Below are 25,661 nucleotides of genomic sequence, written 5' to 3'. Positions count from 1 at the left end.
GGGTATGAAGATGAGCTGGTAAATTGCCATAGGGAACACCCTGGTTTACTGTAAGCAGCAGACAACCTTTCCTTGATAAACAAATATTGGTAGATAATCACATCACTGTCGTCATATGTTTCCTTCAAGCTCAGTATGCAAGTGTTCCACATCCTTCACCATACTAGCTTCTGCAAGGATCTGGAACAATATTAGAAAGTTTCGGGAACTTGTTTACATTTGATGTTTTATTGTTTTCCACAGGGTGGGCACCACTACTGAGAAAGTCCTCTACCTGGTTCCTTGTAGCTTCACTTCTCGCAGTGAGGGAACTGCCAGAAGGCCCTTAGCGCTGATCTTCAGTATCTAGGCTGAATGATGGGGGTGGAGACGTTCCTTCAGGAATACTGGGCCAAGGCTACCTTCTCAGTAGTGGTGTCCGCCCTGTGGAATGCCCTCCCATCAGAAATTAAGGAAATAAATAACTATCCAACATTTAGAAGACATCTGAAGAGAGCCCTGTTTAGGGAAGTTTTCAATGTCTGATGTTTTATTGTATTTTTAATATTCTGTTGGAAGGCACCCAGAGTGGCTGGGGAAAGCCAGCTAGATGGGCAGACTCCTTCAGTCCTGTGTTAGTAAGCAGGAAGAGTAATGCCTGATGTAATGACTTAAAGCAGGATGGGAAATGATTCCAACCTCATCTGTTTCCTAGTTCTGCTGGATCTCTCAGCAGCCTTTGATATCGTTGACCACAACATCCTTCTGGACCAGATAGAGGGGCTGGGAGCTGGTGGCACTAATATACAGTGGTTCTGCTCCTTCCTCCCGGGCCGTGTCCAGAAAGTGGTGTTGGGGAATGAGTGTTCAGACCCCTGGAATCTCACTGGTGGGGTGTCTCGGGGATCTGTCCTCTCCCCCATGCTTTTTAACATCTATATGAAGCCTCTGGGAGAAATCATCAGGGGGTTTGGGCTGGGTGTTCATCAGGATGTGGATAATATCCAGCTCTACCTCTCTTTCAAATCGTAACCAGTGAAGGCGGTGAAAGCCCTGTGTAAAAGCCTGGAGGTGGTTGGAGGATGGATGGCAGCTAACGGATTGAGGTTGAATCCTGACATGACAGAAGTACTGTTTGGGGGAGAAAGGGGGCAGATGGGTGTGGAGGATTCTGGGTCCTGAATGCGGTAACTGGCCCCCAAAAGAACAGGTGCACAGCCTGGGAATAATTATGGAATCACAGCTGTCCATGGAGGCGAAGGTCAATTCTGTGCCCAGGGCAGCTGTCTACCAGCTCCATCTGGTACGCAGGCTGAGACCCTACCTACCCATGGACCATCTCACCAAAGTGGTGCATGCTCTGGTTATCTCCTGCTTTGACTACTGCAATGCACTCTCCATGGGGAGAAGGTGGAGGTGACCTGGAAACTATAACTAATCCAGAATGTGGCAGCCAGAATGGTGACTGGGAGCGGTCGCCGAGACCACATACCACTGGTCCTGAAAGACCTACACTGGCTCCCAGCACTGAGCTGAGGCCATTTAGGGCTTAAAAGGTCAGCACCAACACTTTGAATTGTCCTCAGAAATGTACTGGGACCCAATGTAGGAATTTCAAGACCAGTATTATGTGGTCTCGGCAGCCGCTCCCAGTCCCCAGTCTAGCTGCCACATTCTGGATGATTTTTAACATTAAGAAAGGGTTAAGGAATGGTTTTCATAACTTAGTTGGACACATTACATCCTACTTTTAGTAACACATTATGAATGTTAATGCGCTGCAGAGCAACCAGCAGTAGGGAAACAACATTTTGATGGAGGAAAAAAAGGGAAGAAACACTTTTAATTTACAAGTATGCCCTGTGACATTTTAGAACAGTATATCAAAAATCGTTCTAAGAATGTAAACCTGGTCAGTGTAGGTCAAGCCATGGCCTTAATGGTTTGATATTCACCGTGGTGCACATGCCCGACCTTCAGGGTAAGTTGACAAGGGAATGCTCATACCCAAAATGCTTTGGGAATTTTACCCCAAGGACCTCTAATGTTGCTTTCCTCCCCAGACTAGAGGCCAGATTAAACCCAGGAACAAAAAGCCACTTCAAGCGATGGCTCCCTACAGTTTGAATTAGGTGAAAAAGAGGAACCTCATGCCAGTTCTGGGTTTTCTTCCAAATTCCAATTTTGGGGTGTTAGAATCATAGAATCATAGAGTTGGAAGAGACCACAAGGGCCATCGAGTCCAACCCCCTGCCAAGCAAATCTACTCTGACCCTAGAATTGTGGCAAATCTATTCCGACCCTAGAGTGGGAGCAAAATTATTCAGACACTGCTTTCAAACTTTATATTCTTTGTGAACTAACTTCCACCAATGTATTTGATAGTTTTGAAACTTTTCTCTGTAATATTGTGTTTTTAAGTGTTGTACCACCTTGTGATATCTTATATGAAGGTGCAATTTGTAAACATTTAAATCAAGAAAGTGAGATATAGGGAATTATGATGGGAATGGTTGTTGAATGACAGCATAAAATCTATAAAGTGAAGTGATCTGCATTGATGTTATATGTTCTGGTGTTTGAGTCGATTTAGTTTAGGTTCTTTGTTTTTGTTCTTCAAAAAAAGTGAACCAATTGAGTCAAAGGTACTTTGAAAGCCATTTCTCATTTCGAATGAGGACCCCAAGGTATCATGAGGGTAGATGCTACTGCAACTGTGGTGAAGCTAAGTTGGTCAAGATCAGCTCAGTGCCTCGACAGGAGGTAATGAGAGAACCTTACCTAATTCCACACTTCAATACAATCATAGAAAAAAGAGAGAGGAGATCAATGTTTTTGGATGCAAATAGAAGTTTAATATGAACCCAAAGAGGTATGCATAGCCCAAAGAGAAGTGCAAACAGAATGCAGAAAGAAATACATTATGCTTCATAATATTTTGTTTCCATAAATTACAAGGCTGATAGAACATGGTGGAATAAGACTGCAAACCAGATGGTACCAAATGTATGTTCAGAAATGGGATAATTGACAAGCAGGGTTCCTTTTTGCTTTTCTTCTTTGCTTTTTTGAAAGGGAGGGATCTTCTTCATACAATTCACCAGGGAATTGAGAAAAGGATCCCGGGGAAGGTGTCATATATATAACCCACTCTGGCTATCAATCCCAATTCAGAGTAAAAATTCAGAATGGATAATACTCCCACAGTCCCCATCCCATAATACTGCTTCCTCAGAATGACTTGAATGTGCAATTCCTTGTAGAAATGGCTTGGTGCACCCACAGTTCTAATTCTGGTGCTCAGATCAACTGGCCTGCAGATGGTGAAGCATTCTACAAGGATTTTAAATTCAACCACCTCAGGCAAAACAGATATAATGCGGAGAATTAGAATGTAGGCATAATCAGTATGCGATAAGCATAAGGAAAGCTTGCATGCATCTTATTTCAAGAACGGCTCATATGCCACAGGTCAGGCTTTGTGCCAATTGGGATGTTCAATACTTCAGGAGGGAGTAGTGGAACTGGTCCACCTCTCCTGTTTTCCTCTTGCTTTATTTTGGTTGCAGTCCTTCTTCCATCCATATCCTTCTTTGGCCTTGATTTAGAACTTGCAGGTAGTGTGGCTGCTACTGTGGGTGCCTGAGCTGCTTGGCAGGGCATGACAGCTTGGCAGGGCATGACAGCCACCACTGGCATGCCGAGAAGATTTGCCCAGAGGGTATTTAACACATGGGTTGTGCTGATCAATGACAAGAGGCTCCTCGGGGCAGTAGAGCTCTGGCCCTGGGATGGTCAGGACAAAAGCTGGCGGCTGGATGGTCACTGTTGAAGGAGGACATTGAGCATGGCAAGAATCGCGCCAGATACCAGAACGACGACCAGCAGACATATTTGAGGTTTAGAGGTGGATCTGAAAGAAGATAAGAGTCAGCATTACATCAAGCTTGAGGTGCTGGTTAAGAACCTAAGGGGAGCCCGGCTGGATTAGACCAAAGGGCCATCTAGGGTAGAGGTTTATCAATTGAAGGTTTTATTCCTTCATAATTCCAAAACATGGGTCCATGCAGTGAAGCTTTCTAGTTGCCTGACTCAATCTATTTAAGTCCCATAACCCCGTGATAAAGCACACATGTTATGAACACGAGGCCTCTGCTCCAAATAAGAACCTAAGGACCTAAGGCAGAAAGACTGGGGAAGATGTCCACCTAACACCAGGAAATCTGATTCATTAGCATCCATAATCCAATGGCCTGACAACTTCTTATACATGGTAGCCTCAGCTTCCTGATGGAGCTACATATGTAGAAGGCAACAGTTGCCATCCACAGCTCCAGCCCAAAGGTTTTGAGTTCCACTGAAAAGAGAGCTAACTACCTTTGGGCTTTCGACCCCAATGTCAATCTCCAACAGAGTCTCATCTATGCCTGCACTCCAGGACTACCTATCCCACTATCAAACTTCAGCAAAGTATCTCATTGATTCCCAGGGCTTCTTTTCACCAGGAACTCAGTTCCAGCACCTCTCAGGTGGGCACCATTGTCATTATAAGAGAACAAGCGAGGTGTTCATGGTGAGTTCCGGCACCTCTTTTTCTAGAAAAATAGCACTGGTCGTGCCCATAAATCAGTGGTGAGGAATCTATGGAGCTGCAGAGATTGCTGAATGGCAGCTGCTAACCAAGTATAATGCATCCACATCCAAAGAAAGAGAAGCAATGCAAGTATGTTAGCTTGAAAACCTCACACAAAGGAGCAAATCCCTGAGTCAACTTATCTATCCTGCAGATGGACTCCTGTGTAACTTCTGCATATCTAGAAGATCCAGAAGCTGTGCCCGTTGTCCCAGAACCCAAATAGACTTACCTAGTTCTCTGAGAATCAGAAACGAAGTGTTTGGAAGAAGCCTAGTGCATGGGTTTTTATTCTGCTTGGTGGCAGGAAGTTTATTTAAGACTTCCCTGTTTTTCTTTTGGGGGTGTAATGGATATAATGAAGAGCTGACATATTGCTATAGGGAACACCACAGATTTTTTAATAGAGGTGACACCCTTTCCTTGATAATCTAATATTCATTTATGGTCACCGCGTTGGCATGTTATGTTTCACCCAAACTCACTATTAAAGCATCAAACATATTTTAACATAGGCAAATATGCCAAAATCAGCACTTGATCTTCACAAAGTTGTTATTGAAACTGGCACGTCATGATCAGCACGTGGTTCCAGGACATAGCCAGTGTTTGTGGCAATCAGGATAGAGACATTGCTGGTCCCCTGATACCACTAAGTGTCTACTAAGGTCTCTCTTTGTGGAAGACCTCTGAGAAGATGGGGACCTGGAAGAATCAGGATAGACAAGGGGAAGGACATAATATGGGGAAGCTATGCTATTAGCACATCTTGAATTTTTCAACTTTCAAATTCCAAAGATAAGGGGTGCTAAAAAAATTGAGAATTCAAAGATATTTTGGTCGAATCAATATGATTTAATTCTGTTTTGTAATTTAAAAGTGTGTAAGATTTCATAAAAAATGGTAAAGGGACCCTTGACAGTTAAGTCCAGTCGTGAATGACTTTGGTGTTGCGGCTCTCATCTCACTTTACTAGCCGAGGGAGCCGGCCTTTGTCCACAGACAGCTTCCGGGTCATGTGGCCAGCATTACTAAGCCACTGCTTGTGAAACCAGAGCAGCACACGGAATAGCCATTTACCTTCTCAGCGGAGCGGTCTACTTGCACTTGCCGTGCTTTTGAACGTCTAGGGTGGCAGGAGCTGGGACCAAGTAACGGGAACTCACCCTGTCGCGGGGATTCGAACCACCAACCTTCTGATAGGCAAGCCCAAGAGGCTCAGTGGTTTACACCACAGCACCACCTGCGTCCCGTAAGATTTCATAGAGATCATAAAAAATGATTGCCAAGCACTTGCAGTTATATGTTATTATTATTATTTACTTGTTTAGCATTACTTGACATTTTCAGAAGGTAAACTTCAAATTATTCGGTTTTCTAAAAGGAGTTCATGTACTTCTTCATCAGACATAGACTTACCAAGCTAAATGTTGTCCATTCACAAACATAATAGCAGATTTGAATTCCTGACATCCCCCAGACAACATATTTTTCAGACCCCCTCACTTTAAAAAATTGCAAAAAAATTGTTTCACCCCCTAAAATGACATGCCATATAGAATTCACCCCCATGGCATATACATGCAGGTCCTGTTACGGGAATGCTTGTTATCCACAAATTCAGATCTCCAAACAGAAAACTGATGCTCAAACCTCATTACATTCTTGGTTGATTCAGTCAGAGTTTGCACACCTCCTAACTTGTTTGTTTGTTTTTTGCCATTTGGGGTCAGAAACCAGGGAGAAAGGGACGGGGAATTTTACCTTCTGAATCTTTTGAATTCTCAACATTTTTAGCAAAGAGAGACCTTAGTAGACACTTAGTGGTATCAGGGTATGAGCAATGTTTCTATCCTGATTGCCACAAACACTGGCTATGTCCTGGAACCACGTGCTGATCATGATGTGCCAGTTTCAATAACAACTTTGTGAAGATCAAGTGCTGATTTTGGCACATTTGCCTATGTTAAAATATGTGTGGTGCTTTAATACTGAGTTTGGGTGAAACATAACATACCAACACGGTGACCATAAATGAATATTAGATTATCAAGGAAAGGGTGTCACCTCTATTAAAAAATCTGTGGTGTTCCCTATAGCAATATGTCAGCTCTTCATTATATCCATTACACCCCCAAAAGAAAAACAGGGAAGTCTTAAATAAACTTCCTGCCACCAAGCAGTATAAAAAGCCCATGCACTAGGCTTCTTCCAAACACTTCGTTTCTGATTCTCAGAGAACTAGGTAAGTCTATTTGGGTTCTGGGACAACGGGCACAGCTTCTGGATCTTCTAGATAGGCAGAAGTTACACAGGAGTCCATCTGCAGGATAGATAAGTTGGCTGAGGGATTTGCTCCTTTTGTGAGGTTTTCAAGCTAACTTACTTGCATTGCTTCTCTTTCTTTGGATGTGGATGCATTATACTTGGTTAGGAGCCGCCATTCAGCAACCTCTGGAGCTCCACAGATTCCTCACCACTGATTTATGGGCATGGCCAGTGCTATTTTTCTAAGAAAAGAGGTGCCAGAACTCACCATGAACACCTCGCTTGTTGTCTTGTAACGACAATGGTGCCCACGTGAGAGGTGCTGGAACTGAGTTCCAGGTGAAAAGAAGCCCTGGGAATCAATGAGATACTTCGGTGAAGTTTGATAGTGGGATAGGTAGTCCTGTAGTGCAGGCATAGATGAGACTCTGTTGGAGATTGACATTGGGGTCGAAAGCCCAAAGGTAGTTAACTTCCGTTTCAGTGGAACTCAAAACCTTTGGAGCAGAGGTGTGGATGGCAACTGTTGCCTTCTACATGTGTAGCTCCATAAGGAAGCTGAGGCTACCATGTATAAGAAGTTGTCAGGCCATTGGCGTATGGATGCTTATGCATCATATTTCCTGGTGTTAGGTGGAAGAACTTCCTGACAGTAATAGCTGTTCGACAGTGGAATTTGCTGCCAAGGAGTGTGGTGGAGTCTCCTTCTTTGGAGGTCTTTAAGCAGAAGCTTGACAACCATACGTCAGAAGTGCTCTGATGGTGTTTCCTGCTTGGCAGGGGGTTGGACTCGATGGCCCTTGTGGTCTCTTCCAACTCTATGATTCTATGATTCCTTCCCAGCCTTTCTGCCTTAGGTCCTTAAAGCAGAACTTGCTCCTATTTGCACCTGAGGCCTAGTGTTCATAACATGTCTGCTTTATCATGGTGCTATGGGACTTAAATAGATTGAGGCAGGCAACTAGAAAGCTTCACTGGATGGACCCACGTTCTAGAATTGTGAAGGAATAAAACCTTCAACTGTTAAACCTCTACCCTAGATGGCCCTTTGGTCTGATCCAGCAGGGCTCTCCTTAGGTTCTTAACCAGCACCTCAAGCTCTACATAATGCTGACTTATCTTCTTTCAGATCCACCTCTAAACCTCAAAGATGTCTGCTGGTCGTCGTTCTGGTATCTGGCGCGATTCTTGCTATGCTCAATGTCCTCCTTCAACAGTGACCATCCAGCCGCCAGCTTTTGTCCTGACCATCCCAGGGCCAGAGCTCTACTGCCCCGAGCAGCCTCTTGTCATTGATCAGCACAACCCATGTGTTAAACCTCTGGCACAACCTCTGGGCAGATCTTCTCGGCATGCCAGTGGTGGCTGCCATGCCCTGCCAAGCAGCTCATGCCACAATAGCAGCCACACTAGCTCCAGCCACAATGCAAGCAGCTCATGCCACAATAGCAGCTACAGTACCTGCAAGTTCTAAATCAAGGCCAAAGAAGGATATGTACGGAAGAAGGACGGCAACCAAAATAAAGCAAGAGAAAAACAGGAGAGGTGGACCAGTTCCCACCACTCCCTCCTGAAATATTCAACATCACAACTGGCACAAGGCGTGACCTGTGGCATCGGAGCCCTTCTTGAAATAAGATGCATGCAAGCTTTCCTTATGCTTATCGCATACTGATTATGCCTACAATCTAATTCTCCGCATTATATCTGTTTTGCCTAAGGTGGTTGAATTTAAAATCCTTGTATAATGCTTCACCATCTACAGGTCACTTGATCTGAGCACCAGAATTCAAACTGTGGGTGCACCAAGCCATTTCTACAAGGAATTGCACATTCAAGTCATTCTGAGGAAGCAATATTATGGGATGGGGCCTGAGGGAGTATTATCCATTCTGAATTTTTACTCTGAATTGGGAATGACAGCCAGAGTGGGTTATATATATGACACCTTCCCCGGGATCCTTTTTTCAATTCCCTGGTGAATTGTATGAAGAAGATCCCTCCCTTTCAAAAAAGCAAAGAAGAAAAGCAAAAAGGAACCCTGCTTGTCAATTATCCCATTTTTGAACATGCATTGTGTGCCATCTGGTTTGCAGTCTTATTCCACCATGTTCTATCAGCCTTGTAATTTATGGAAACAAAATATTATGAAACATAATGTATTTCTTTCTGCATTCTGTTTGCACTTCTCTTTGGGCTATTCATACCTCTCTGGGTTCATATTAAACTTCTATTTGCATCCAAAAAAAAAAAAATGATCTCCTCTCTCATTTTTCTATGATTGAATTGAAGTGTGGAATTAGGTAAGGTTCTCTCATTACCTCCTGTCGAGGCACTGAGCTGATCTTGACCAACTTAGCTTCAGCACAGTTGCAGCTGCACCTACCCTTGTGATACCTTGGGGTCCTCATTCGAAAGTAGAAATGGCCTTCAAGGTACCTTTGATTAAATCAGTTCACTTTTTTTAGAGAACAAAAACAAAGAACCTAAACTAGATCGACTCAAACACCAGAACATATAACATCAATGCAGATCACTTCATTTTATAGATTTTATGCCATTCCCAGCATAATTCCCTATATCTCACTTTCTTGATTTAAATGTTTACAAATTGCACCTTAATATAAGATATCAGAAGGTGGTATGACACTTAAAAACACAGTATTACAAAGTTTCAAAACTATCAAATACATTAGTGGAAGTTAGTTCACAAAGAATATAAAGTTTGAAAGCACGGTCGGAATAATTTTGCTCCCACTCTAGGTTCAGGGTAGATTTGTCACAATTCAACACCCCAAAAGTGGAATTTGGAAGAAACCCTGTAACTGGCATGAGGTTCCTCTTTTTCACCTACTTCAAGCTGTGGGGAGCCATTGCTTGAAGTGGCTTTTTGTTCATGGGTTTTATCTGGCCTCTAATCTGGGGAGGAAAGCAACATTAGAGGTCCTTGGGATAAAATTCCCAAAGCATTTTGGGTATGAGCATTCCCTTGTCAACTTACCCTGAAGGTCGGGCATGTGCACCACAGTGAATGTCAAACCATTAAGACCATGGCTCGATCTAGACTGACCAGTTTAACATTCTTAGAACGATATTAGATATATTGTTCTAAAATGTCACAGGGCATACTTGTAAATTAAAAGTGTTTCTTCCCTTTGCTTCCTCCATCAAAATGTTGTTTCCCTACTGCTGGTTGCTGGTTGCTCTGCAGCGCATTAACATTCATAATGTGTTATTAAACGTAGGGTGTCATGTGTCCATCTAAGTTATGAAAACCATTCCTTGACCCCTTCTTAATTTTAAAAATCATCCAGAATGCAGCAGCGAGACTGGGGATTCGGAGCGGCCAGCAAAACCACATAATACCTATCTTGAAAGACCTACATTGGGTCCCAGTACGTTTCTGAGAACAATTCAAAGTGTTGGTGCTGACCTTTTAAGCCCTAAATGGCCTCAGCCCAGTACACCTGAAGGAACGTCTTCACCTCCATTGTTCAGCCCAGACACTGAAGTCCAGCTCTGAGGGCCTTCTGGTGGTTCCCTCACTGCAAGAAGCTAAGTTAAAGGAAACTAGGCAGAGGGCCTTCTCGGTAGTGGCGCCCTCCTTATAGAACGCCTTCCCATCAGATGTCAAGGAAATAAATATATGATTTCTACTCTGATGGGGAGTTTGTCTTCGACAATATGTAGAATCATGACAATGAAAATAATAGAGTTGGGGCGATAACATAACATAACACTCTTTAACATCTGATCCCACTGTGAATGGTTCACTTTGAGAGCCATTGTTATCTGTGATTGTTGCTGTCATATTATCATGGAGGAGCTGCAGTCAATTTTCGGAAGGACAGTCCACAGGGCATTACCATTTACAGTGTCAAAGGCCTTAGTCAGGTCAATAAACACGATATACAGGAGTTGGTTTTGCTCTCTGCATTTTTCTTGAAGCTTTTGGGAGGTGAAATCATGTCCACTGCCCTAGAAGGTCTCAAACAATTTTGGGATTCAGGAAGATTAGCCTCAGATATTGTTAGGAGCTGGTTTGCTAAGATCCTTGCCATAATTTTGCAGGTAGTAGCTAATAAAGAGATGCCTCAATAGTTTCTGCAATCTGTTTTATCACCTTTAAAAAAATTGATAATTTTGGCATCCCTAAAGTCTCCTGGGATCTCCTCTCTCTCCCAGATTTTTTCAATGAACTTGTGAAGTTGCTGTGTAAGTTCAATTCTGCCCACTTTTAAGACTTCAGCAGGTATCCCATCAGGTCCACTGGCTTTGTTGTTTTTCATTTGGTTAATAGCTATACACAACTCTCCCAGATTTGGAGATACTGCAAGCTCATTTCTAACTTGGTTTTGCAGAATTTGTGAGACGACCTCAGCAGCTGTGGGGGAGTTGCAGTTAAGGAGATGCTGTTAATGTTCTTTCCAGCGCAGCGCAATAGCTTCTTTATCTTTTAGAAGTGTGGTACCGTCTGTTGTGGGATGTGGGTTGCCACAGAGCCTAGGACTTGCCGATCAGAAGGTCAGCGGTTCGAATCCCTGCAATGGGGTGAGCTCCCATTCCTCGGTCCCTGCTCCTGCCAACCTAGCAGTTCAAAAGCACGTCAAAGTGCAAGTAGATAAATAGGCACTGCTCCGGCGTGAAGGTAAATGGCGTTTCCATGCTCTGCTCTGGTTTGCCAGAAGTGGCTTAGTCATGCTGGCCACATGACCCAGAAGCTGTACACCAGCTCCCTCGGCCAATAAAGCGAGATGAGCGCTGCAACCCCAGAGTCGGTCGTGACTGGACCTAATGGTCAGGGGTCCCTTTACCGTCTGTTGAGCATAGGGAGCATATGCAATGATTTATTGGCCATAGATGGTCTTTGTGGCTCTGTGCATCATGAGTGTCAGCTAAGTGCTGGCTAAGTACTGAGTGTACAGAATCATTGTTGCTGTAGTCACATACATAAATACCTTTGAGGTTTTCATTTCTTCAAGTATTAAAACATTATGGCTCTGTATTCAATTAGAATTTCAGGGTAGCCACGAGAAAACTATCAGATCATCCTTAAGGAAATGTGGTTCTCAGAAGAAAGACATTGTTGGCTACCTCTGAAGTAGCACCTTCTGCCTTTCTTGTTTACCATGGCTCACCAGAATTAGCATGTTTCATTGGAAACACCCAGATGTGGCAAGCTTGTAGCCATCAGTCCTGGTTTTTGGGTGGTTTAAAGACAGCAATGCAGTGATCATTTTGATAATGATTCTCCTGATCCCAATGGAGCAAATTCCAGGAAATGTGAGATTACATCTCATATAAGAATGTGGCTTTGGCGTGCTATGAGGAAAAGAACCTGTAGGGTGTAACTTGGATGCTCTATTGCTCTGAGGTTTGCAAGAAACTCATAAACAGAACAGGCAATTACTTACTGTAATTTGAAGTTCTTGCCACATGGAAAACACTCAGCTGGGAGGCAGAGCCCTGTGAAGTAACTCATTCTGAAGATGCATCATGCAACATCAAGGCCAGTATCTGAAGTCTTTTCTCACAGCCTTTCTTCTTCTTCTTTTAACTAAACTTCAGTGTTCCCAGGTTCGTAGTACTGATGTCTAGAAAAGGAAAACTAGAAAACTAACTTTTACAATTATAGTGCTTTAGAGAGACTCTCAAGAGTATCCAGTCCACCACCACCTCGTTCAATGCAGGGATCTGGCAAGTACAGCATCCCTAACCAAAGGCTGCCCAGAGGCTGATTGCTCCACCATCAAACATATCTCAACAATTAGGCAGTTTCTCCTAGCATTTACCACAAACACATACACTTGCAAATTTATCTGGCTTTTATTAAACTGTTTGGAATCACAGTCATTCATTGGTCTACTAACAATCACCCAAAGTATAGCCTGCAGTTCCTGGCCTACCTTTTCACCGCTGTTTCCCTTAAATGGCCCGGTACAAACTTCCAGTTCCCCTGAAGGTACATATCTCCCCTGGTGCTAGGGCAGAATCAGTTCTGGGTTGTGTTTGCTTGTCTTCTGGAGGAAAACATGGACCATAAACCCCTCCAGGAGCACCTCCCAGAGCATCACCTCTGCATGTTCTATTATCTAATACAGGTGTGAGGAACCCTTGGGCCTTCAAATATAGCTGAACTGCAAGTCCTATATTCCTGGCCATTAGGTGATGCTTTCTGGTGCTGATGGAAGCTGTAACACCTGGAGGGCAGAGGTTCCCCAACTTGATCTAATATCTAGGCCCTAAATTTCAGGGTTCTCAGAAGCTAAATTCCATCGACCTAAGCTAGTTATGTCCATCAATTTCACTGGGTCTACTCTGAGGAAGAGCAGCATGGGATACAACCCTTATAGATCACAGTTTCCATAAAAATACACCATACAAAATGGCAATAAGCTCAATAAAGCATCATTTAAAATGAGCTGAGAAAGGGAAATCAATACAAAGAAAAAATCATTTCTGAATCACTTGCTAGAAACATCCCAAAGGAATTGATAATAAAAATGTTTTACTAAAAGCATTTTCAAATTTATTATAGAATCAGATCAGAGCTTTGTTTTAATCCATAAAAAGGTTGTTGGGAAAGGAAGGTCTTCAGCAGGCACCAATATATATATATATATATAGAGAGAGAGAGAGAGAGAGAGAGAGAGAGAGAGAGAGCGCCGTCCATAGACCCACAAAACAGTTTCAAAACAAGATACAGTTAAGACAACCAAACAACAGGCGAAAGAGACCGAGGTAGTCATTTTGTTATGTCTAGAGCGTGATGGTCTTTGTTTCTTGCGACCTCCGTAAGAAACTTTGCCACAGTTTCTTGCCACCATTTGACCTATCCTCCGGAAGGTATTTAATATGGAAAGCTTCAGATTTGCTAGTAAGGCTTTGATCAGTTGATACCTTGCTTGCTCATACTGCCCACAATGCAGTAGGATATGGCTCATGCAATCGACGTCCTGAGAACACAAACAAAGCCTATTCTGATAGGGGATGCCTCTCAGTCTACCATTTAGAAGTTCTGATGGAAATACATTTAATCTAGCTTTGGTAAATAAATGTCAGTAGGTGGGTATGGACAAATTCCTAAGATATGAAGCTAACTGAAAGTCGTGCCCGTATTGGATTCCAGCTGCAATCGGGCGATAGATTACATTGGATCTGGATCTGGATCACAGGTCGCTATGTGAGATGTCCCAAAGCCTTTGCCTCAGGGATACAAGGGCGGTATCGTAGCCCAGTTGATACAAAAGGGATGGTGACAGTCCAACCGAGGTAGTGTTCCTTGCCATAGTTTTCAGCCATGAATTGATAAACTCCTCGTTGGTTAGATGTACAGTGGTACCTTGGGTTAAGTACTTAATTCGTTCCAGAGATCCGTTCTTAACCTGAAACTGTTCTTAACCTGAAGCACCACTTTAGCTAATGGGGCCTCCTGCTGCTGCCACGCTGCCACCACACAATTTCTGTTCTCATCCTGAAGCAAAGTTCTTAACCCGAGGTAATATTTCTGGGTTAGCGGAAGCGTATGTAACCTGAAGCGTATGTAACCCGAGGTACCACTGTACAAGTAATCCCTTTCCCAGGCCAAATACTGAGATCTTAAGCCAGTATTTCAAGGCAGCCCAACAAGCTTTGGTGGAAAGTGGGCATTCACCTGTTTCCAGAAATAAGATTGGATTTGGGGCACAATTTGGGACCTGTAGTAAGGACCAGAAGAAAGCTTTGCCTGGATCCCATCTAACTTAGGAAATAAGCCATTGTACCAGACATTTGAAGTGTAGAGAAGTTGGGAGACAGATTTTGCATTAACAGGCACCAATAAGACAATAAGAGACATCACTTATTGCGATGCGTCCAAGGGCCTGATCCCAACATTGCATGAAATAGACCTCCTGATGAGTTGGTATCTACAAGATACCATTCCTGGCAAAGTAGAGTGACCAGTTACGTCTATAAGGGGGTGAGATAATATTTAATTAGGAACATTGGAATATAGGAAGCTGCGTTAGTGTTGCCTTAAAGTAAAGGTAAAGGTACCCCTGCCCGTACGGGCCAGTCGTGTCCGACTCTAGGGTTCTGCGCCCATCTCACTTAAGAGGCCAGGGGCCAGTGCTGTCTAGAGACACTTCTGGGTCATGTGGCCAGCATGACAAAGCTGCTCTGGCAAGCCAGCAGCACACAGAAACGCCGTTTACCTTCCTGCTGGTAAGCGGTCCCTATTTATCTACTTGCACCTGGGGGTGCTTTCGAACTGCTAGGTTGGCAGGCCGCGGGGATTCGAACCGCCGACCTGACAATCGGCAAGTCCTAGGTGCTGAGGTTTTACCCACAGCGCCACCCGCATCCCAGTGTTGCCTTATTTGACACTTTTTCCAGACTCCCAAAGTCTCAGGGGTCTTTTATGGTGGGTTAACTTAGTGGGCACCTTACCAGTTTGAGGGCACCAGCAGTGACTCCATCCTGATTGCAAGTAACATTAGCTATGTCCCAGAACAACTTGTTTATTGTGATGTACCAGTTAGGAGAGCAAATTTGTGAAGAGGAAAAGCTGATTTGGCACACTCTCCCTGCAGCAATCGGTATGTTGAAAGATTTGTAATGTTTTGATACTTAGTTTGGGAGAACCCTATGACAACAGTGAGGTGAGTATTCAGTGAGGTGAGTATTCTGATTATTAAGGAAAGGGTGTCAACTCTTTACAGGAATCTGGGGAGTTCCCTATGACAATTTATGAACTTGTCATCATACACCCCTTAAAAAGGGGGAGTCTTAAGTATGTTCCAGGCTACCAGAGATACAGTATAAAAAGCCCATCCTCTAGGCTGCTTCCAAACACTTCTCTGCATTCCTGCTTCTTAGAGAACTAGGTAAGTCCACTTGGGTTCTGAGAAAGCGGGCACATTTTCTGAATGTACAAATTTTCTAGGATGCACATTTTCTAGGTTTACAAAGGTTATGGAGGTGAATGTCAGTTGTTGCTAATTTTCAAGGGTAGATTGCACTGCTATGTGAGGTTTTCAAGCAAGTGCACTTGAATTGTGTGTGTGTGTGTCGCTGCATTATGCTGGGCTGGAGCACTTTGGTGAGGAAAACTTCTCTGGGGTTTACAGTAAAGGTGAGGAACCTATGGACTCCAGCACTCCAACATCATCAACAGGTATAATGGTCAAGGATGATGGGAGCAGCAATCCAGAAACTTCTAGAGGACCACAGACGCCTCACCACTGATTTACATTCTTAGATGAGATACTTGATTGAAGTTTATCATTGGGATAGATGGTCCAAATGGACTATAACTTCCTTTTTGCTGGAACTCACAAGCTTTGCAGTAACAGTAGCAGTGGTGGTAGCAGTTGTTGCCTTCTACATAGCTCTACCATGAAGCTGTGAGTCCCACCAAGAGGAAACTACCAGGCCCTTGGACTATCTATCCTAAAATGTGTCAGGTTTCCTGGTGTCAGTATTTCCTATTCTTTCTATGATAGGTCCTTTAAACTGATACCACCACTATTTAGACCTGGGACCTTCTGTGCTTTCTCATTTGGTTATAGGAATTGCTTATATTGAGCCAGAAGACTGGCTCATCTAAATTGTAGAGTTGGAGGAAGCCATGTAGATTTTCAAGACCAACTTTCTGCTCAATGAGGAAAATCCAGAGTTTGATAATCCAGAATATATTACTTCCCAGTGTATGCTTGAAGACCTCTAGAGTGGAAGAACCCTTCCACTACCCTTCTGCTTGTACCAGTAATGGAACCTAGAGTTTCTCCCTCATTAGAGTTAGAGGGTTTTATTCAATGAAGACCAGCTTATTACATACCCATGAAAATTAACGAATCTAACTTTGTCACGTTTGTTAACTTCAATGGGTCTACTCTGAGTAACCCTAGCATTGCATTCCCCCCTCTCCCATAAGCTGGACAGCTATCTCTTGGGGAAGCTCTTCCTTTAGCCCAGTGTTCTTCAAGGTCTCAGGTTGATGACTTTTCAAAATCAGCTGATATCCATTTTAACTAGAGGTGGTTATGGTATTCTAACCCACAAGAAGCAATGTTGGCCACCCATCTGGATGGCTTTAAAATTCATGGCAGATAAGGCTGTCAGTGACTACAAGCCACCATGGCCATGTTCTGTTTCAAATGTCCGGGGGAGTAATGCTTCTGAATATCTGTTGCTGGAAACCACAGAAGGCAAGAGTGGTTTGTGCTCAGTTGCTGCTTGAGGGCTTCCCATGGGGGCATCTGGGTGGCCTCTGTGAGAACAGGATGATGGACCAGATGGGACATTATCCTGATACAGCAGACTCTTCTTATGTTCTTTTGTTCTTATGTTCTCATGTTCTTATTCTGATGGTCTCACCCAGCAATAGCAAGACTCCCTAAACTCTTCAGCTCCATGGAATCACTACCCTATGAGGAAACACCACAGTATTTGAGACTTTAGCATAGAGAAAATGAGTTAGTAAACAACCATTGTAGGCTTTGATAGCTTTATAGGCTTTGATAGTTGATTGGGGGGAAAGGCTATAGCTTAGTGGAAGACCATCTGCCATGCTTGCAGAAGGTCTCTGTTTCAGTCCCTGGCATCTCTGAGTAGGAAAGACCCCGTCTGAACTCCTGGAGAGCCACTGGCAATCAATAAGCACAAAGCCAAGCTGGGTGGAACATCGGTCTGACTTGGTATAGGGCAGTTTTGTATGTTCCTGAATATAAACCGCCTGTAAAGTTGGTGATCAATCCCTAACAATATGCTGTGTGACAGAGAACTTCCTTTTTCTCTGTGCTGAATCTTCTGCAATGCAGCTTCATTGAATGGCAGCAATTTTTTTTTATTATTTACTATGGAAGGGGGAGAATGAAAAACAAATCCCTCTATTGACTCCATGGATATATATATCCCATTGTATGGAACTAGATGGCCTTTTGGCGTTTTATTGAGCTCTTAACTATTGTTAATATCAAACTTGTGCTCTCCATTGGGAACTCTGCATGATGCTGACTCCATGTTCTTTCAGGTCCACCTCTGAACCTCAAAGATGTCTGCTGGCCGTGGTGGATGGAATAATCAATGCTATGCCCAGTGCCCCCCATCAACAGTGACCATCCGGCCACCACCTTTTGTCCTGACCATCCCAGGGCCTGCTCTCTGTTGCCCTGACCAGGCTTTTCGCATCGAGCAGTACAACCCATGTGCTTACGGATATGGCGGCGGCAGATCTTCTCTGTATGCCAGTGGTGGTTCCAACACATCCGCGTTCTATACCCAGGCCCTGCCAAGCAACACATGTAGCACTGGTAACTGCTGGCTTTAAATCAAGACCAAAGTGAAAGATCCAAGGAAGAACGATGGAGAAAACAAGAAGAGCTAGATCGGCTTCCACAACTCCCACCTGAAATGTTGAACATCCACAATGCATGGATGTTTTCCTTATGTCTATATCTGTTTTGCCTATTGCAGTTGTATTTAAAATCCTTGTATACTGCTCTTACTGTCTGCTGATAACTTGATCTTAGCAACAGGTTGAGAATTGTGTGCATCCAGTACTTCGTTTCACATCGTATTTGCACTTCTCACCGGGTTGTTCCTATTTGCTTTCATATTAAAATTTGAATTGCATCCAAAATCACTTATCTCCTCTCTTCCTTCTATGGTTGAACAGAAGTGTGGGCTTCCTTTGTTGCTTCCTGTCCAGGCTCTGTACCAACTTAGTTTCAACACAGCTACAGCCACATCTGGGTTCATGATACCTTGGGTCCCTCATTCTCTATGATAAGTGGATTTCATAGAGTCATCAAGCCAATCAGCTCATTTTTAAGGAAGCAAAAGCTCGCTTATCTCACCTCACTATTGGCTGAGGGAGCCAGCATACAGCTTCTGGGTCATGTGGCCAGCATGGCTAAGCCGCTTCTGGTGAACCAGAGCAGCGCACAGAAACACCATTTACCTTCCCGCCGGAGTGGTACCTATTTATCTACTTGCACTTTGATGTGCTGATGTGCTTTCGAACTGCTAGGTTGGCAGGAACAGGGACCAAACAACGGAAGCTCACCCTGTCGTGGGGATTTGAACCGCCGACCTTCCGATCGGCAAGCCCTAGGCTCTGTGGTATATATATATATATATATATATATATATATATATATATATAATCAAGTTGAACAGCAGAATAGATACACCACTTTTGAAAATAGATTTTATGGTGTCCTTCAACAAGCATTTCCAGTACGGTTCTATATATTTTATTTTATAGATTTAAATATTTACAAACCACAGTTGTCCATAACATATCACAAAGTGGTTTACAACCTGAAAACACAATATTACTAGCTCTGATTTGTTTGTTGTAACTCTGTTGTCAGAGGCTGTTAACATCTGTATACCAGCTGTTGGTAACCACGGGTGGAGAGCATTGTGTTGTGCTCAGCTCCTGCTGATGGGGTTTCCATGGAGGCACCTGGTTGGCCACTGTGGGAACATGATGTTGGTCCAGAGACTGTCCACTAACCTGATCCAGCAGGGCTCTTCTGATGTTTCTAAGTTCCTGCCACTTGAGCTTAAAAATTGTTGATGAGGAACATATCAGGAGGGAGGTAGTCTAAGAATCCTCCTCCCATCTAGCCATCCTTTCATTTTCAGCTCATAAAAGAATAGGGCTGTAACATCAACACTCCATCTCCCTTGAGGCGAAACTCTGCCAGTACATCAGCTGCCATTAAACCCAAATCAGGTGATAACTATTGTCAAGAAAAGGGAGCAAATCATATTACACAAGCAAAGGTGCAGAGACACAAACACATGCCCAGTTTACTAGAGTAGCCCGACCTATCTGCATAAAAATAAAAATCCTTCCAGGATTCACAGAAATTTCACCCAGCCAACTCCTTATTTCATCAACAGGCTCTTATCAAAGATACACAGCCTGAATCTAGTCCTGAAATGCAGGGATTTTCTGGGCAATTAATTCACTGGCTTCTCTATCATTGCAACTGTGTGCAGAGGAGGGCAGCCTAGATGATCAAGGGCTTGGAAGCCAGGCCTTGTGAGGAATGGCTGAAGAAGCTGGGTATGTTTAGCCTGAAAAAGACAAGGCTGAGAGGAGATATGATAGCCACCTTCAAATATCTCAAGATGGAACATGTAGCTTGTTTTCTCCTGCTCTGAAGGGTAGGACTCAAACCAATGGCTCCATGTTACAAGAAAGGAGAGTCCATGTAAACATCAGGAAGAAGTTTCTGACAGTAAAAGCCATTTGACAGTGGAATGGTTCCCTTCAGGAGGTTGTGGACTCTTCTTCCTTGGAGGTTTCAAAGTAGAGGTTGGCTGGCCATCTGTCACGGATGCTGTGGTGATCACACAGGGTCTCCGGATGATTAACGGTCTATTGATCCCTGTGCCACCACTGTGCTCACTTCCCCGCTGCCACCAACCAGTTACTCTCTGGTAAAACACTGAGTCCAGTCAGCTGTTAAAAGTAAACAAATAAACCCCAAGTTTATTTTACAAACATTAACGAGTTTATGGTTTCTCAGATAATATTCCTGTCAGTATCTTAACTTTAGTTTCTTTACCGGCCTATACCTTCCTAATACCTTCTGACTGATTATCTCAACTGTTTGACTGACTCCTCTTAACAAATTATCTCCCTCTTTCACACCAGACTAGCCCAACCTGCAGACTTATCTTCTCTGTCTCTCCTAACTGAGACTGTCTTCTCAACAACTTTAACTCACTAAAAACCTCTGTGCTTAAACTTATACACAGTTAACTCTGCCCCCTGTGTTCCCATTGGTTCGTCATATTACAATTAGTTAACCCTTTCCCTATGAACCCAGTATGATGTCACACACATAGGAGGGCAAATGCCACAGATGCTTTAGTTGACTAGATGTCCCTTGGGGTCCCTTCCAACTCCACAATTCTATGATTAACTGGAAATCAGAAAGGGGGCTGGATCTGGAGACTCAAGATGGTACTACTACTTTGCAGTGGAGACTGGCTCATCAGGATGAATGAGGCAGAATTCCACAAACCTCTGTCTGCCTTCTTAAAACCAGTCCACAGAGTGGCAATGTCTGCCAGCTTCCTCCTCCTTAGTCTTAGGGTTTAGCAACACTAACCTTTCTTGCCCCACCCAGCACTCCTTTTGCAGGGGGGGTGGGACTAGATGACTCTGAGTGTCCCTTCCAATTCCACAATTCTATGATTCAGTTCTGTGATTATTTACAGGCACAGGGCCACACCTCAACTCTTTGTGTCTGAGCTCCCCCCCCCCCATCTCAGTGTTGGATTTATGTATAAGCTAAACAAGCTATAGCTTAGGCGGGCTTCCTCAACCTCGGCCCTCCAGATGTTTTGAGACTACAGTTCCCATCATCCCTGACCACTGGTCCTGCTAGCTAGGGATCATGGGAGTTGTAGGCCAAAAACATCTGGAGGGCTGAGTTTGAGGAAGCTTGGCTTAGGGCCCCACTCTCTTGGGGGCCCCCCAAAAAAATAAAGGAAAAAAAGTGTTTCTAAAGGAACCTTTGTTATTGCCAAATGCCAATGTGTTTGCATTATTAAGTTTGTTATGAATAAAAAAATCATTTAAAGTTTGTTGTTGTTTAGTCGTGTCCGACTCTCCGTGACCCCCTGGACCAGAGCACGCCAGGCACTCCTGTCTTCCACTGCCTCCCGCAGTTTGGTCAGACTCATGTTAGAGCTTAATAATTATTTCACTAATAATATACTTCTTCTTACTTGTATTTCACTATTAATACACTTCTTAACTGTATTTCAGTTCAACAATTACTTTAGATACCTCTTAGGTCCATAAATTACCATATATAATATATTCAACACATACAGCAACGACAATTTGTTGTTGACAAAGGACAGGTGGACATATAAAGGGCCCCATTACCTTTAGTAGCCTAGGGCCTCATCATACATAAATCCATCCCTGCCCAATCCCCAGGCTTTCCCTACAAAAACCCATTCTTTAGAGCTCAACATCAATTCAGTTTTTCCACAGTTTGCCATTTGCTCAGGTTGAGCTTTAAAGAGCTGGTTTTCATGGAGAAAGCAGGGAAAGGCACTCAGACACTGAGCTTTAAATCACGAACCATGCCTGGAAAGAATCATAGAACGGAATCACAGAATTGTGGAGTTGCAAGGGACTCTGAGGGCCACCTAGGGTCAACTAGTGTGGATAAGCCCTCCATCTTGTCCCTTGTAGAACTCAGCAGGGAAGAAGACGGAGACGATGTTACAAGCAGTTGGGACCTGGCTGCCATTGGCTCTGGCGCCACCTACTGTTTGGGTTCCATGCATTCCACCTCGCCAGTCCCAGTGGGTGCCACTCACCACTGCTGCTGGTTAGGGTAAACACTTTTGAATTCCCAACAATAGAGAGGGCAAAACCAAAGGCAAAGGACACAAGTTTGCATTAGGGCTGTACGGATGAAACTAGCCCAAGAGAGGGAAAGAAGACAAAGTCCCTACCAGAGAGGAATGGCAAACTAAGCTGTTGGAGTACAGTGGTACCTCGGATTATAGACGCTTCAGGTTACAGATGCTTCAGGTTACAGACTCCGCTAACCCAGAAATAGTACCTCAGGTTAAGAACTTTGCTTCAGGATGAGAACAGAAATCGTGTGGCAGCAGTGGGAGGCCCCATTAGCTAAAGTGGTGCTTCAGGTTAAGAACAGTTTCAGGTTAAGAACGGACCTCCGGAACGAATTAGTCTTAACCTGAGGTACCACTGTATGCTGAAATGGCAGAACTAACCGGCAAGCTCAAGAACCAAGAATACCAAAACTTTAATAAAGATTGGGGGAATTTATCATTTACCGTATTTTTCCATGTATTAGACGAGGTTTTTTGACTCAAAAATCATGTCAAAAAACTGAGGTCGTCCAATACAAAGATAGTGGCATGGGGAGGGGGGGGGAGAAGTGGCGCACCCGCCAGCCATCTGGGTGGCAGGAGAGCATCTTCCCCCGATGCCGCAGTGAGCGTTAAACAATCTAGGGAGTGTTTCCTGCCTATAGCTGGCGGGGGGCTCAACAACTTTGGGCCATCTCCCCTCATTTTCTTAAAATTTAGTCCCACCAAATAGGGGGGGGGGTTTCTTAGACATGGGGGCGTCATATAGACGGAAAAATATGGTACTTGGGAAACCACTGAAAGGAGATGAAAACTTTGGTAGGATTGCAATTAACACCTGTAATGTGGCAAATATAATGGATAAAATGGAGAGATATAAGATATGGATTACTGAATCATATGCAGTTGGAAAAGGTTGACAATAGGACCCATGGAGGGGAAGGTGGGAAGTCCAGAGATTCAGAGAAATCTCTAAATATGGATGTGTATTTTGTTTTGTGGTAATTCTATACTTGTAAAACCAAGTAAAAATTATTTCTAAAAAAGAAAAGAAAAGCTGTGCATGGGCATTTTGATCCACCCTTCAGTCCTATTCTGTGGCACCCTGGTGGGCTTATTCATCCTGTGACACCCTGGCAGCTACCCACCCTCTCCTAGATCCATCCATGAAACCATCCGAGAGTGAGGCTAAGGGTTTTGAAAACTGAATTTTATGAAAGTTCAAATAGGATTTTTATAAAAGGTAAGGGGTGCACCAGCACCACACAGACCAGAGCCTCTTGCTTAACAGTTGTTCTGTATAACACAGGGCACGTTGTCACCCTGCAGCTAACCAGGAGGTTGCTGTTAGAGGAATTCCCAGAATGACGGATTGTTAAGCCGCTATGGGAATTGTAGCTCTGAGAGGGGGAAAGGGGGTCTCCTTACAACTCTCAGCTCCCTTAACCAGTGTTTTCCCAACTTGGGTCTCCCGCTGTTTTTGGACTACAACTCCCATCCTCCCTAGCTAGCAAGACCAGCGGTCAGAGATGATGAGAATCATAGTTTAAAATGGTATTACACCGCTTTATGATGTGTAGTGTGAATGCGGCCCTATTCATGTGGAGAGACCCTCTTGCAAATCTCCACGCTTTCTCATCAAAATTCTTCAAGGATCTTCCTTTGGAATTACCTGGACATTCCACATACTTTCACAGGCACAGAATTTTAAGGTAGTTGCTCTTAGCAATATCTGAAGGACTATGTCTTCCCATATAAACCATCCTGGACTTTGCATTCATCATCTCAGGTCCTTCTTTGTGTGCCTCCTCCACATAAGGTCCAAAGGGTGGCAACACAAGAATGAGTCTTCTCTCTAGTGGCTCCCAATTTGTGGAATGCTCTCCCCAGGAATATTCACCTGGTGCCTTTATTATATATGTTTAGGAGCCAGGCACAAATGTTCCTCTTCAACCAGACCTTTGGCTGCCTGATATTCTACAGCCTTTTAAATGTGTCTGTTGGAAGGGAGGATTATTGCGTTGTTGTTTTTGTTTTAATTATCTACCTGTGCTTTTATCCTGTATTATATTCTCTGAACCACCATGAGATCTTGTGATGAAGGGCAGTACATAAATGTGGGAAGCGGGTGGCACTGTGGTCTAAACCACTGAGCCTCCTGGACTTGCCAGTCAGAAGGTCAGCGGTTCGAATCCCTGTGACAGGGTGAGCTCCCGTTGCTCTGTCCCAGCTCCTGCCAACCTAGCAGTTCAAAAGCACACCAGTGCAAGTAGATAAATAGGTACTGCTGCGGCGGGAAGTTAAACAGTGTTTCTGTGCGCTCTGGTTTCTGTCATGGTTTCCGTTGCTCCAGAAGTGGTTTAGTCATGCTGGCCACATGACCCAGAAAGCTGTCTGTGGACAAACTCTGGCTCCCTTGGCCTGAAATTGAGATGAGTACCACAGCCCCATAGTTGCCTTTGGCTGGACTTAACTGTCCAGGAGTCCTTTACCTTTACATAAATGTTAATGATAATGATAAAGTGCTGTGCTAGTCCAATTGTAAAAGTGGGAGGGCAATACCTTTGATGTTCTTCCAACAGTTACCCCTGTTGCGTGAGATATAAATTGATTCTATGTTTTTTTTTATTGCATTGAGATCCCTTTTTCTTCTTCATAGAGCTCAAGGTGGCCTGCAAGTTCTCCCTGTCCTCATTTAATCCCCACAACAACCCCATGAGCTAAGTTAGGGTGAAAGACAGGGACTGGCCCAAGGTCACCCATTAACCTTCATGGTTAAGTGGGGATTCAAACTCTACTCTCCCAAGGTCACAATCCAGCAATCTAACCAACTCACCACCACTGGCACTCACTGGAGATCCGTCAAAGCATTCTATAGTGCAGAAACTGATAAACATTTTTTGTGTGCAGTTGGAGAAGTATGGAGGCAGGAAAGCAGAGAGCTGTATTCATACCTTCCAAACAGCAGCCTCCTATCGACAGTGGTGCCAGCTAGGCTGGTGCAACCACATGCACGCAATATAATTTAATAAGTAACTATTATACTGCAATCAACAATCAGCATCATAGGCTGGGCTGGGCTGCCCCCACTTGCCTTCCGCCTTAGCAGCAGCCTTAGCAAAGGCTGTTCCCTGCTCCCTTGCTCTGGCACATCCTGTCCCAGATCTAAAGATTGCTGAGAGTAAACCTTGAACACACCAGGCTTCGGAAGAAGTGGGCTTTCTTCCTTCATCCCCAGGGATGCATTCCCCATTAGCCTTCCTTTCTCTTTCCCTGTGTAATATTCCAGTGTGTTTTGTTTTGACTGCAGCAAAACTACATGATGGAGATTCATGTTTGGGGTAAGAATCCAAGGACTTTCAAGGGAACTTTGTCAAACAAAACAAAACAATTGGACTTGCTTGCTCCATTTTGC

At 43.9% G+C, this 25,661-nt stretch overlaps 4 long non-coding RNA genes across 4 annotated transcripts; 2 read left to right on the top strand and 2 right to left on the bottom strand.

The window, feature by feature from the left end:
• Positions 1-7: 7 nt before the first annotated feature.
• Positions 8-25,229, bottom strand: LOC310694421. Its single transcript, XR_014519685.1, has 3 exons — positions 25,083-25,229; positions 12,295-12,474; positions 8-423 (listed from the first exon to the last, which is right to left on the bottom strand). It is a non-coding gene; the product is annotated as an uncharacterized lncRNA (long non-coding RNA).
• LOC310694365 lies at positions 2,812-4,889 on the bottom strand. Its single transcript, XR_014519625.1, has 2 exons — positions 4,845-4,889; positions 2,812-3,892 (listed from the first exon to the last, which is right to left on the bottom strand). It is a non-coding gene; the product is annotated as an uncharacterized lncRNA (long non-coding RNA).
• Positions 6,813-9,135, top strand: LOC310694372. Its single transcript, XR_014519632.1, has 2 exons — positions 6,813-6,857; positions 8,010-9,135. It is a non-coding gene; the product is annotated as an uncharacterized lncRNA (long non-coding RNA).
• LOC310694340 lies at positions 15,315-18,503 on the top strand. The gene is made up of 2 exons (XR_014519600.1): positions 15,315-15,747; positions 17,895-18,503. It is a non-coding gene; the product is annotated as an uncharacterized lncRNA (long non-coding RNA).
• Positions 25,230-25,661: the final 432 nt, after the last annotated feature.

This window comes from Podarcis liolepis (genome assembly GCF_965112155.1).
Source record: "Podarcis liolepis genome assembly, chromosome: 15".
Taxonomy (NCBI): Eukaryota; Metazoa; Chordata; class Lepidosauria; order Squamata; family Lacertidae; genus Podarcis; species Podarcis liolepis.
This window is presented reverse-complemented; position numbering and strand designations above follow the sequence as displayed.